Genomic DNA, 12,292 nt, shown 5'->3' on the forward strand with positions numbered 1-12,292 from the left:
CCAGGTTGCCACGGCGGCCCGGGTTTGGCGTAGCGCTTCCTAGCAACAGAGCATCTCCCGCTTTCCCGGCGCTGGCAATGAGAAAGGGATTGGTCGAATGCAGCTTCCATTCACCCCGGGGGGGAAGCAGGGCAGACCAGGGGCTGCGAACGAGTCAGACAGCAGCCTACCCAGGGCATTGGTGGGCAGACCGAGAGAGGGGCAGAGAGAGAGAGAAACAGGGGGAGGGGGCAACTCCATGCTCAAGTGCCCTTTTCTTTCCGGATGCTGTCTCTTTCGCTATCTCCATGGTGATGGCGAGGACGCGCAGAGAGGAGCAGGGAGGCGGGGACGAGCGTGTATCTTGTGTGTGTTGGGTACAGTCAAGGATTCAGTAAAGTGACGTGTGCGGATCAGACGGATTCTGTGGCTGGACAAAGGGAGTCTGAGCTTGGTTAACATGTCACCTCCCTTCACCCCTGGATGTTGCTCCTGTTCTGGACAGTCTCCATCACACACCAGACAAGGTAGGAAACTCGGTGCTGGCCGGGTTAGCCTGGGGGACAATGCCTCTCTCAAGACACGAACGCACTTGGCTCCTGCAAATTCCCCGAAACTGCCTTCGCCAACTTTCCCGATGAGTTTGTTCCACACCTTTGCAAGCCCCTTGGTTACTGACAGCCCCTGCTCCCTTTGGTCAGCTCAGGCTGTGTTTTTTTTTCTCTCTCTCGCTGCTGCTGGTGCCCGGTAATGTTGTAGTTCCTGCCAGTTTCACCAAGTGGGGGATTTCACATCTTCATCGCACCACCGTCAACCAGGGAGCGGAGCGCCGGGACAAATCCTCTTCCAACCTCAACCCGGAATCGGCCTCACTGCAGGACAGTGAGTTCTTCCTGGTTCTCCCACTGGGGCTTCAGTCACCACTGATGTGATTTCATGAATTATCTGGCACCGCTGGCTGAAAAATGGTGCACGGATTAACTCCCTGTTGGCCACAGATGCCGCCCCGAATCCACTTTTGGGTTCGATCCTCGAGGCGCCACTGTCTGCGCTTTTAATCCGTCCCCCTCTGTCACTATAACCCCAGATATTCATTCATTGTTAAATTCTGTACAGCACAGAGACCTGTTGATGGCCCGATTGGTCTGTTTCTTGTCTGCAAATACAGTGCAATACTTAATGCCTTTTGCCTGACTTTCTGATTCTGTGGACGGGCAAACAAAAGGACGGGGAGAGGTTGCTGATTCAACAGGGGGGTTCATTTCACCCCCCTCCCCCCCCACACACACACACACACCATTCTCAGGCGTGTCCCTCTGAGACTGAAGGGGGACTTCAGTGCAGTAAGATCGCAGTAGCCTGCCTTGCCATGTAATGCAAACTGACAAGCTTTCTTTTTAAATCATATTATGGACCCCTTTTTACACTGCGCCCCATCCACGTTGAGAGCGAGTGGTGCGCACACAGACTCATGTTGCGCTGAACATTTAACTTTTGTTGCGGACTCAGGAGGCGATCCCACATCACTGTGGGACCCTGCGAACTGTGGTTAGCTTCACCGGGCCTCTTTTTTTGTTGTTGTTGGTTGGGGGTTTGCTCAGCAGCTAATCGAGAACAAGGCCACGTGGAAATAAACATGCACAAGGGAAGCTGAGGCGACATTGCCTTAGCAAAACAAAAAAATCTAAACTGTCAAGCAGCTGAAAATCCTGTTTCTCGAGCCGGCTCCCTCAACACATTGCCGGGCCGCTGGGCGAAGTCTTTGCAAACATACCACTGGCAAATGGGAGCGGAGACACGGAGAAATGCGCATATGTATTCAGAAAGAGTCATGCATGGATCCAAACATGTGATTATCCGCCAAAAATGGGTCATATAATTAAATTAAGCTTGTGGCGAACCCGTTTATTTTCTGCAAGATATTTCCTGTAAGAATAACACTGAGCCAGCTAAATATTTTTCCTTGCACAGGCAGAGGAAGTTATTGATGAATTGGGACGATTGAGAAGAACAAGTTTAGCTGAGTTTTTATTAAAAAAAAACGTTTAGGCTCTTTTACATTCTGTCATTTCACTTTAATAACTTGTAAATAAATAGCATTTGTATCACCTCACACATCCCAAAATGTGTGAAAACCCACGAGTATTTCTGAAGTGTAGTCACTGTCCCACAAACAATGAGTTCAGTTCAGTGATAAATACTGACCAAACCGCTGGGGAGAATTCTCTTACCCTTTGAGTAGAGTTATAGGATTCTTTATATTTATCCGAGTGGGCAAACATTCAATGTTATTTGAAACACTGCACTTCCAACAATGCAACACTCCTTTGGAGAATTGAAGAATTGAAGAATTAGATTGGATCATGTCATCAAGCAGATCCAAAATATACTGGAAACATTAGCAGCTCATGCAGATTCTGTGGAGAGAAAAGCAGAGTTAATGGCCCATTCTAAGTGAACTGGGAGATGGGGATAATACGTACAGTCAGGTAGTCACGCTTTTGGGACATTTCTCTGCCTCGTTTCTCATTCTAAGGAGTCTGTCAGGTGATGACCACAGCTAAAGGCCTTATTTGAGGCTATTTTATGGTGTTGTTGTGCTTGTGCTAAGGCAGGCCGCTGGTGAAATAGAACTGTAATTCTTTTCTGGAGAAGGGTGGGGGTGAATTGCCTGGCTTTAAGCAGCCAGGTGAGGGTTGTGGGCAGGGTAGTAGCCCCAGTGGTCCCAATGATCTCCATGGAGGGGTTTCCCATATGAGTCTTGCTTAGCCCCTGAAATTCTAATTTTGCTTCATGTATTTTCCAGAGCAATGCTGAGGTTTGCAATGCAGAAAGAAAAACCAGTAAAACTTGCAAATGACAAATACTGATACGATTCACCATGTATGCTTCAAAATGGAGGTCCTGTTTGCCCAGTATGTTTATTTCCAACTATTACTTCTTGTTTTTTTTTGCTCTGGGAAGCTGCTGGCCAACAAGTGGTTATTTTGCTTTTTTTTGTAATATTACTTGGGGGAACATGTTGGCTTAGAAAACATTTCATTCATTTTCAAATAATGCCATGGGAATCTGACATGTAGCATTACATCAGAAATTGATGTAAGCGGGTAGGTGTTATGACTGACGGAAAGGAGATAGCTATTTGGTTGGAAGCTTAGGCAACCCATTGGCCTTTCCCACTGGACAGTGGGTCAATAGAGAGCCAATTGGAAGACCACCTGTGATAACATTACTGAGGTGATCTCATTGTCAGCTATTAGTGCCCCAGTTATTTTATTCCCATGACCTAAAATTCAGGATTATATTTCAGGTCAATGATCTGCTCATTCTGTTAACTCTGTCACTCTCCACTGGTGGCAAAAGACCTACTCAGTATTTTCTCAGAAACTTCTGTTGGTATTTTGGATTTCCAACAATCACAGTAGTTAAGCACGAGCTTGAGTCAATGCCACTACCCACCCATATCATACACACACACATACGTTTACTCCGCTTCCCCCCCTCCCCCAAATACATCCTACCTTTAATCCAGGCTGAGATCCTTAGTGTTGATGATTACTCCACCTAAAACGGTGAAGGTATCCACTCTTTCCCTTCGCTTCTTCTCTGAGCGCTATAAGCAATATCACATGTGGAAAATGGCATCAAGTTCATCACAGGCCCAGAAAGTGAAAGCTTATTCTGACAGTACTGTAAATTGTGGAAGAATGTTTTTGACCCTCAAATCAACTGCACAAAATCTCTCTCTACAAGTTTAATACTGGGTGCAAGTAGGTAAGAAAGACATCGCAGTCCAGGATGCAAATATGCAATGTCATGCAGACCTGACGTGTAAAGTTTATAAATAGAGTGTCAAAGGATAGCCACTGATCTCAAAAACAGATATGGTGTGCATTTCTATCAATCACATGATCAATAATGTCCATTTGCTTGCACCAACTTCTGATGAAACATTACATTTCAAATCCCATGGCATAATTTGAAGGGGAATAAGGTGCCCTCTTAGCCGATATTTTCCTCAAATAAGATAGAACAAAAAATCAGAATAACTATTTTTGGGCAGTTGTTATCTGTAAAATGGCTGCTGCAGTTGCCCTTATGTGAAAACAATAATTGTGTTTTAACATAATTGTTTCTGAAATGCATTTCTGAGCTACGCATAGATACTATAGAAGAGCATGCAGGATTCTTCTTTTATGTCATACGATACCAATACTTACAAACTGCATAAAAATCATAAAGGTATCCTTAACAATTTTGTTTCTAACTTTTATGCTTATTTTGGTTAAAAAAATTGCTCTCTACAACATTCATGTATTCCACTTCAACATATTTGCTCTTACACCTAGTACATGCATTTGTGCACTATGGAGTTCATTTAGGAAACGTTTGCCTGCTGTACACTTCATATAATAAGCAGATTTGTATTCTGTGTAGATTCCCTTTAGCTCAGATATTTACTTGTTGCTCTGGGTTCTGTTAAAATACACATTAGCATGCTGAATATCGTTTGTTACATACATTAGACTGCTCCATGGCAATATTTTAAATGCACACATTTTTATGCTGTATACATAAAACAAATATTTATGTACAGTGTTGAGTACCATCAGCTCAAACATATTTGTATAGTGTGTAGAATTCATTTAGAATACAGAGAATGATGCCATGTAGTGGGGGATTGCTATCGTGCACCCAAAATATGCAGAAATTGGGTGAGTTGTCAGCAGTGCCTGTGTCACCATTAAGAAACTTGAAGCAATTTTAGGGTTTGGCATTTTTGACTTCAATTGAAAACGTGTAAGTTCCAGATGGGTGCTTCACTGCAGCTCACCAGTCTTGAAAGAGAAGGAATCATCTAACTTGGAAATGATGCTGGACAACAGGGCAATTTGGAAGGGCCAGTGAGAGTGGGCTGTCAATGGGCCAGATGATTTTTGTGTGGCCAGATCTTACCTTTCCTGAGCAGACAGCTGTGATCTTTATAAGTTCAGAACTATTTAAACTGATACATTGGAACTGGTTCTCTGATTAGGAGTTCTTAGTAAAGACCAACAGTAACAGATAGCACTTGTTAAGAAAGTCATACATTCATACAGTCATACCGGACGGAAACAGACCCTTCGGCCCAACTCATCCGTGCTGACCAGGTTCCCAAACTAAACTAGCCCCACTAGCCTGCATTTGGCCCATATCCCTTTACTCCTTTCCTATTCATGTACCTATCCAAATAACTTTTAAATGTTGTAACTACCTTCATCTACCACTCCCTCTGGCAGTTCATTCCACATACAAACAACACTGTGTGAAAGTATTGCCTTTATGTCCCTTTTAAATCTTTTTCCTCTCACTTTAACAGGATGCCCTCTAGTTTTGCACTCCCCCACCCTTGAGAAAATACCTTTGCTATTCACCTTTTCTATGCCCCTCATGATTTTAGAAACCTCTATAAGGTCATCAGTGGAAAATATCCCAGCATGTCTAGTCTCTCCTTATATGTCAAAATCTCCTATCCCAGTAACATCCTTGTAAATCTTTTCTGAACCCTCTCCAATTTAGTAATATTTTCTTTTAACAGGGCAACCAGAACTGTACACAGTATCCCAAAAGTGGCCTCACTAATGTCCTGTACAACCTCAAACCCTGAATTTCTATTCAGCAAACAGAAAGAAAATCAATGTCTGGGAACCATGATTCTCGACCAGAGCATCATATTTTTGATCGTGGTCGTTAAGGGGGAAGACACCAGAAGAGAACTCCTTATCCTTCTTTTGCATAATTTGTAGAATTTTTCATAGTCTTTTAAAATGGAAAGGTGATTGCCTAGTGGTATTATCAATAGTTTATTAATCTACTGACACAGGTAGTTTTCAGGGGAACAGGTTTGAATTCCATCATTGGAGGTAGTGAAATTCAAATTCAAGAAAATATCTGGAATTAAGGGTCTTATGATATCTATGAAATTATTATTGATATGCATCTGATTTACTGATGTCCTTTAAGGGAGGTAACTGCTGTCCTTTTCTGGCCTGGCCCAGATGTGACTTCAGACCCACAGAAATGTGATAGACCCTTAACTGCCTTTTGGGCAATTAGGGATGGATAATAAATGTTGGCCTAGCCAGCAATGCTCATGTCCCATGAATGAAGAAGAAAAAGGACAGATTAGTACCCCCTTTAACATCTTACCTGAGAGATGGTATCTGTTGTGTCTCACAGTTAGTATGTCACTATACCATGAAGAGACATGTTTATCTGACCATCACCATATCATTGTATATCAGCTGAGTGTATAAAGGAGTCAGACTCCATTTCAACTTAGGAATTGAAGCAGGGTGCACTGATGGAAGTCTTTATAAACTGAAAAGCTTAATATTAGCACAATCATGGAAGTGTCTAGGAGGTAATATTACACACATCAGTGAGCTGTGATAAATGTTTATTGGGTTTTTCAATACCATGTTACCCATACGTAGTTCTTATAGAGGAATAACAAGCATTAGATACAAATATCCTGCTAGAGACAAAACACACATCACAGACAATGCAGGACAGTGGAATGTTAGCTGAAGCTGCTTGCACAAATTCCACATTGGAACTAGAATGTATGAAATTTTGACTCAAAGGTAGAGTTGCTTCCAACTGAGCCAAAGCTGTCACTTGATATCAAACTGGGAAATTGAGCAGAATATTAAACAGAATTTTCTCCTCTGGAAAGTTTGACTGTGGAAGTATTTAATCAGACGGGAGATGGCTGGGATGAAACCTACCACTTTGCTGCCTTATCTGATCAAATCCCTGATAGGAGTGCCTTTGGACAGTGGCAAAACCTTAAAACTAATTGAGGCCCACAAGTGGGTAATTAACACACACATTTCAGTGATGCCGGTATTAACCCAGTGGTGGGTGAGCACTGATATGTACACCATAAGACCATTAGATGTAATAGCAGGAGTAGGCTTTTCAGTTTACCAGGTATGCTCTGCCATTCAATGAAATCTTGGCTAATCTGATAATTCTCAACCTCACCTTCCTGCTTTTCCCCCATGACCCTGATTTCATTACTGATTAAAAAGTGATCATAGCCTGGCAAATACTTAAAGACCTACATTTGACATCTTTGCATTAAAGATTTCCACAGATTTACTACTGTCTGGAAGAAGAAATTCCTCCTCTTCTCTATCTTAACTGGGTGACCCCATAATTTGAGATTATTACCGCTGGTCTTGGACTGTCCCAGAAAGGGAAACAACCTCTCCACAGCCACACTGTCAAGCCCCTAAGAATTTCATATGTTTCAATAAAGTTAGTTCTCAACCTTCTAAACACCAATGATACAGGCCTCATAAGAAAATCCCTCCATATCTGTGATTAACCTATTGAACCATCTCTGGACTGCATCCTTGCCAATATCTTTTACATTAGCTAAGAGGACCAAAACCATTCTCTAGTATTCCAGGTGTGGCATTAGTACAGTCTTGTTTAATTTTACCAAAACCTCCATGGTTTATACTCCAATCCCTTTGAAATAAGGGGTAACATTTCATTTGCTTTCCTTTTACTCCTATGAACATGTATGCTAGCTTTATGTGAGGGACCTCCAAATCTCTCTGTTCTGCAGTTTTCTGCAGTCTCTCTCCATTTAAGTAATAATTAGCTCCTTGATGCCAAAGTGTAACCTCAATATAGTACATTGGCTAAGTTTTGCCCACTAACTTAACCTGTCTATATCCCTCCGCAGAGCCTATGCCATCGTCTCTACTTGCCTTTCCACTGCTTTTCTTTTTGCCATTTACAAACTCGGTGATAATACGTTCACATCATTATTTTGTATTGGAAGTAATTGTGGCCCAGCACTGATCCCTGTGGCACTCCACTAGTTAAAGGTTGCAATCCTGAAAACGTCCTTTTTATTCCAACTCTCCATCTTCTATTACCCAATGCTCTATCCATATAATATACTATTGCCAGCACCATAGTCTCTTATTTTATTAAGTTGACTTATTAGTGGTATCTTATTTGATATCAGAAGAAGGATCATAGAATCCCGATAGTGTGGAAGCAGGCCATTCGGCCCGTCGAGTCCACACTGACCCTTCGAAGAGCATGCCACCCTGATTTAAACCCTTACCCTATCCCTGTGGGGCCAATCCACCTTTTTTTGGGCTGTGGGAAGGAACTGGAGCACGCAGAGGAAGAAATGGGGTGAATGTGCAAACTCCACACAGACAGTTGCCAGAGGCTGGAATTGAACCTGGGTCCCTGGCGCTGTGAGGCAGCAATGCTAACCACTGAGCCATCTAACATATGAAACATTTGGTTCTCCTTATTATCCTCAAATAATTCTAAAATATTTGTCAGATGTTATTTCTGCTCCATGAAACACGCTGGCTCTGTTTGATTATATCGCACTTTTCTAAACGTTCTACTATTAAATCCTTTGTGATAAACTTTAAAATTTTCCCAACGACAGATGTTAAGTAAACAGTTTCACTGTCACTGCTTTTTTTTTAATCTCCCACCGTTTTAGAATAAAAGTGTTGGCAGTTTTCAAAACTCTGGTACTTTTTCAGAATCTAAGAATTCTTGGAAGATCACTACCAATACATCCATTATCTCAGTAACTACTTCCTTTACTATCATGGGATGCATCCCATCAGATCCAATGGACTTATCAACCTTTAGCCCCATTACATTCCTTTGAATTTCTCTGATGAAAATTATTGTATTTGTTTCCTCCCACTTTTTCTCCTGTGAATAAATATTTTTGGGATGCTTTTAATATCTTCTACAGTGAAGGCTGAGGCAAAATACTTATTCACCTTCTTTGGTATTTCCTGTTTCCTCCATTATTATTTCCCCAGCCACAACCTCTAAGAGACCTATGTTCACTTTGGCCTCTCTTTTCCTTTTTATATATGTAAAGAAGCTTTTGCTATCCACTTTGTTAGTATTTGCTAGTTTACCCTCTGTTTATTTTCTTCCTTTTTATTTTCTTTTGGTCATCTTTTGTTGGCTTTTAAAACTCTCTCAATCCTCTCATTAACCATTAATTTTCATCATACTGTATGTTTTCTCTTTCAATTTGATGCTATCCTTGACTGCCATGGTTAGCTATGGTTGGTTTATCCCTTTCCTGGAATCCTTCATCCTTGCTGAGATATATTGCTGTTGTGAGTAACGAACTATTTACTTAAGTCTCTGCTACTGTTCATAAGCTGTCTTTTCTGTTTAACTCCATCCCAGCCTACTGCAGCAAACCTAGCACTTATTTTTTAAAAAATTATGTTTAGTTGAGTTTAGCATAGTTGTTTCCGACCCAAGTGTCTCACTCCCAAAGTCAATGTTAAATGTTATCCTTTTTTGGTCATCGTTTCCTTGGGGATCTTTTACCCTGAGATTATGCATTAAATCTGCCTCATTGCACACTACCAGTTCCAAAATAACCTGATCTTGTTTCGAAGGTTGTTCTATAACATAATGCTATAGGTTGCAGTAGTATTAGGTGTGGTCACAATAGTCCCAGAGGACCATAGGCCCGCTCTGTCATTAGAGATATGGTGATGGGTTTAACCTGAGGTAACAACTTCTCAGGCAAGGGGTGAGGTCAAGAAAGTAGGACCTTATGGTGAGTTCAGTCTGTTTGGAAATTTAACCTATGCTGTTGGTGTGAACACGCATCACAAACCAAATGTTCCATGAACTATTCTGAATATACTTTATGAACTTTTCCTCATGGCTATCTCTGCCAATTTGATTTTCCCAATTATGTGAAGATTAAAGTCACCCATGATTAATGTACTGCCCAAGTGTTCATTATCTCCTGATGTATTCTCTCCTGTACTGCTTCCATGACAGCTAATATTAGGGGATCTCTAGACTATTTCCACCAGTGTCTTCTTTTCCTGTTACTTCTTATCTAAGTTACTTCTTAAGTAACTAAAGATGGCAGCAGAGCTTGTTGGCTGAGCCTGGGGTTCAACCACTCCCGTCGGCTTTCTTTCTATTTTCTTCTTTTCACTGTTGCCCATTTTATCTTTTTTCATTTTTCTTCATTTTATGTTCTTTTAAGCCTGGACAGAGGCAGGTGAGGGAGGAAGCCTTGGGTGGCAGCAACAGCAATGCCAGGACGATCTGGACACAGCTCCACCCCAACTCAGGGTTTCCCAGCGAGCGAGAAAAAGATCTTGGGCTGGGTCCCCTGGCCCAGACACGCAGACTATGCCAAGGCTCCAAGTCCACAGCTAGGCCTGAAAGAGAGGAAAGGTGGTCTCAATCCAGCTGCATTGGCACCAGCTTTCAGTTCAATATTCCAGTGATCCAGCATATTCCATTGCATATTCAGGGTATTCCATCATTCCTTAATTGGCTTTCCCAGAGCCTAGGAGATGATAATTGAACTGTAATGAACTTTGTCTTAATTTTACTTTTTACTACTTTTAAGTGTGACTTCTGCCACTGATGTCGGCACTGTGTTGGAGAGCTTATCAAACTTTTCACTGTATTTTTCATGTAAAAATACATGTGAAAATAAATTTCTATTCTATGTTCTATTCTATTTCCACCTATATGGATTCCCCATCTCTTGATCCAAGGTCATTTTTGCTATTGCACCTATTCCATACTGTACTAACTAAACTACTCCACCACCCCTCCCTTTATGCCTGTCCTTTCTCAAAATTTGCATATCCTGAATATTTAGTTCCTTGTTTTGACCTCTTTGTAATCATGTCTCCAGAACAGCCATAGGATCATAGTATTAATCTCTATATGTGGTGTTAATTCATATTGTTGTTTCTGAATACTAAATACATTCAATTAAAGAGTAATTAATTTTACTTGTTTGCCTTTTTTTTCCATCTATTTGCAGCTTTTAAAAAGTATTTGTGCATACTGTTCCTTCCTGTCACACTCTGAGTATCATTACCTAAATAGCTATTCTGCACTGCTGCCATTCTAAGCTTATATATCCATGCTCCAGAACCATGGTGGGCGGCACGGTGGCACAGTGGTTAGCACTGCTGCCTCACAGCGCCTGAGACCCGGGTTCATTTCCCGCCTCAGGCGACTGACTGTGTGGAGTTTGCACGTTCTCCCCGTGTCTGCGTGGGTTTCCTCCGGGTGCTCCGGTTTCCTCCCACAGTCCAAAAGATGTGCAGGGTCAGGTGAATTGGCCATGCTAAATTGCCCGTAGTGTTAGGTAAGGGGTAAATGTAGGGGTATGGGTGGGTTTCGCTTCGGCGGGTCGGTGTGGACTTGTTGGGCCGAAGGGCCTGTTTCCACACTGTAATGTAATGTAATCTAATCTAATCTAAAACCTTACCCCTTCTCATTAGTTCAAAGCCCTCTCTGCAACACTATTTATTCAATTCACCAGGACAGTGTCCCAGCACAACACAACATCTCCTGTCTAACCCATACTGAAGTCAGAGCCCCATGAACTGAAATCCATACCTCAATCTCTGGCATTTAACTTCTTGACTTTACTAACCCATGTCAGTTTGCTTTGCCCATGGCTCAGTTAGTAATCCTGAAACTATTGCCTTGGAGGTTCTGCTTTGTAATTTAGCTCTTAATTGGTCAAAATCCTATAGAAAAAAACCCTTTCTAGTCTTTTCATTGTCATTAGTGCATGATAATAACTGAATCCCTCCATTTCCATTCAAATTCCTCTCCAGTTGTGAGGTAACATCCTTAACCCTGGCACCTTTGGGACTAAAATAAAACAAAGAACTGTGATGCTGGAAATCTTAAATAAAAACAGAAATTGCTGAAGTAACTCTGAAAAAGGGTCACTGGACCTGAAACATTGACTCTGCTTTCTCTCTACAAATGCTGCCAGACCTGCTAAGTTCCTCCAGCAATTTATATTCTTGTTTCAGCCTTTGGGACTCCTGCTCCACATAGAGAATAGTATCTATTCCCCCTAATTACTCTGTTCTCCACCACTACTACTACTACTACTACTACTACTACAACATTCATTTTGCTTCCAAAAGAGAAAATGCTGGAAAATCTCAGCAGATCTGGCAGCATCTGTAAGGAGAGAAAAGAGCTGACGTTTCGAGTCTAACTGACCCTTTGTCAAAGCTGGTCAAAACTTTGACAAAGGATCAGTTAGACACGAAATGTCAGCTCTTTTCTCTCCTTATAGATACTGCCAGACCTGCTGAGATTTTCCAGAATTTTCTCCTTTGGTTTCAGATTCCAGCATCCGCAGAAATTTGCTTTTATTCATTTTGCTTCACCTGCTTGAAAGGCTCCCTATACCATTGTGCTGTGGTCAGTTTACTCATCCTCTCTTCAGTTTCCA

General features: G+C 41.8%; 1 protein-coding gene across 1 annotated transcript in view; it reads left to right on the forward strand.

Moving 5' to 3' along the window:
* The first annotated feature begins 352 nt into the window (after positions 1–352).
* lrrc10b (leucine rich repeat containing 10B) overlaps positions 353–12,292 on the forward strand; it is a 29,874-nt gene continuing 17,934 nt past the window's right edge. The window contains exon 1 of the mRNA XM_043705999.2: positions 353–506. The gene's annotated coding sequence lies outside the window, so the exon portion shown is untranslated. The remainder of the gene's footprint in view (positions 507–12,292) is intronic.

This window comes from Chiloscyllium plagiosum, unplaced genomic scaffold (assembly GCF_037043375.1).
Source record: "Chiloscyllium plagiosum isolate Xiang-an unplaced genomic scaffold, Cpla_swu_hap1 HiC_scaffold_18, whole genome shotgun sequence".
NCBI lineage: Eukaryota > Metazoa > Chordata > Chondrichthyes > Orectolobiformes > Hemiscylliidae > Chiloscyllium > Chiloscyllium plagiosum.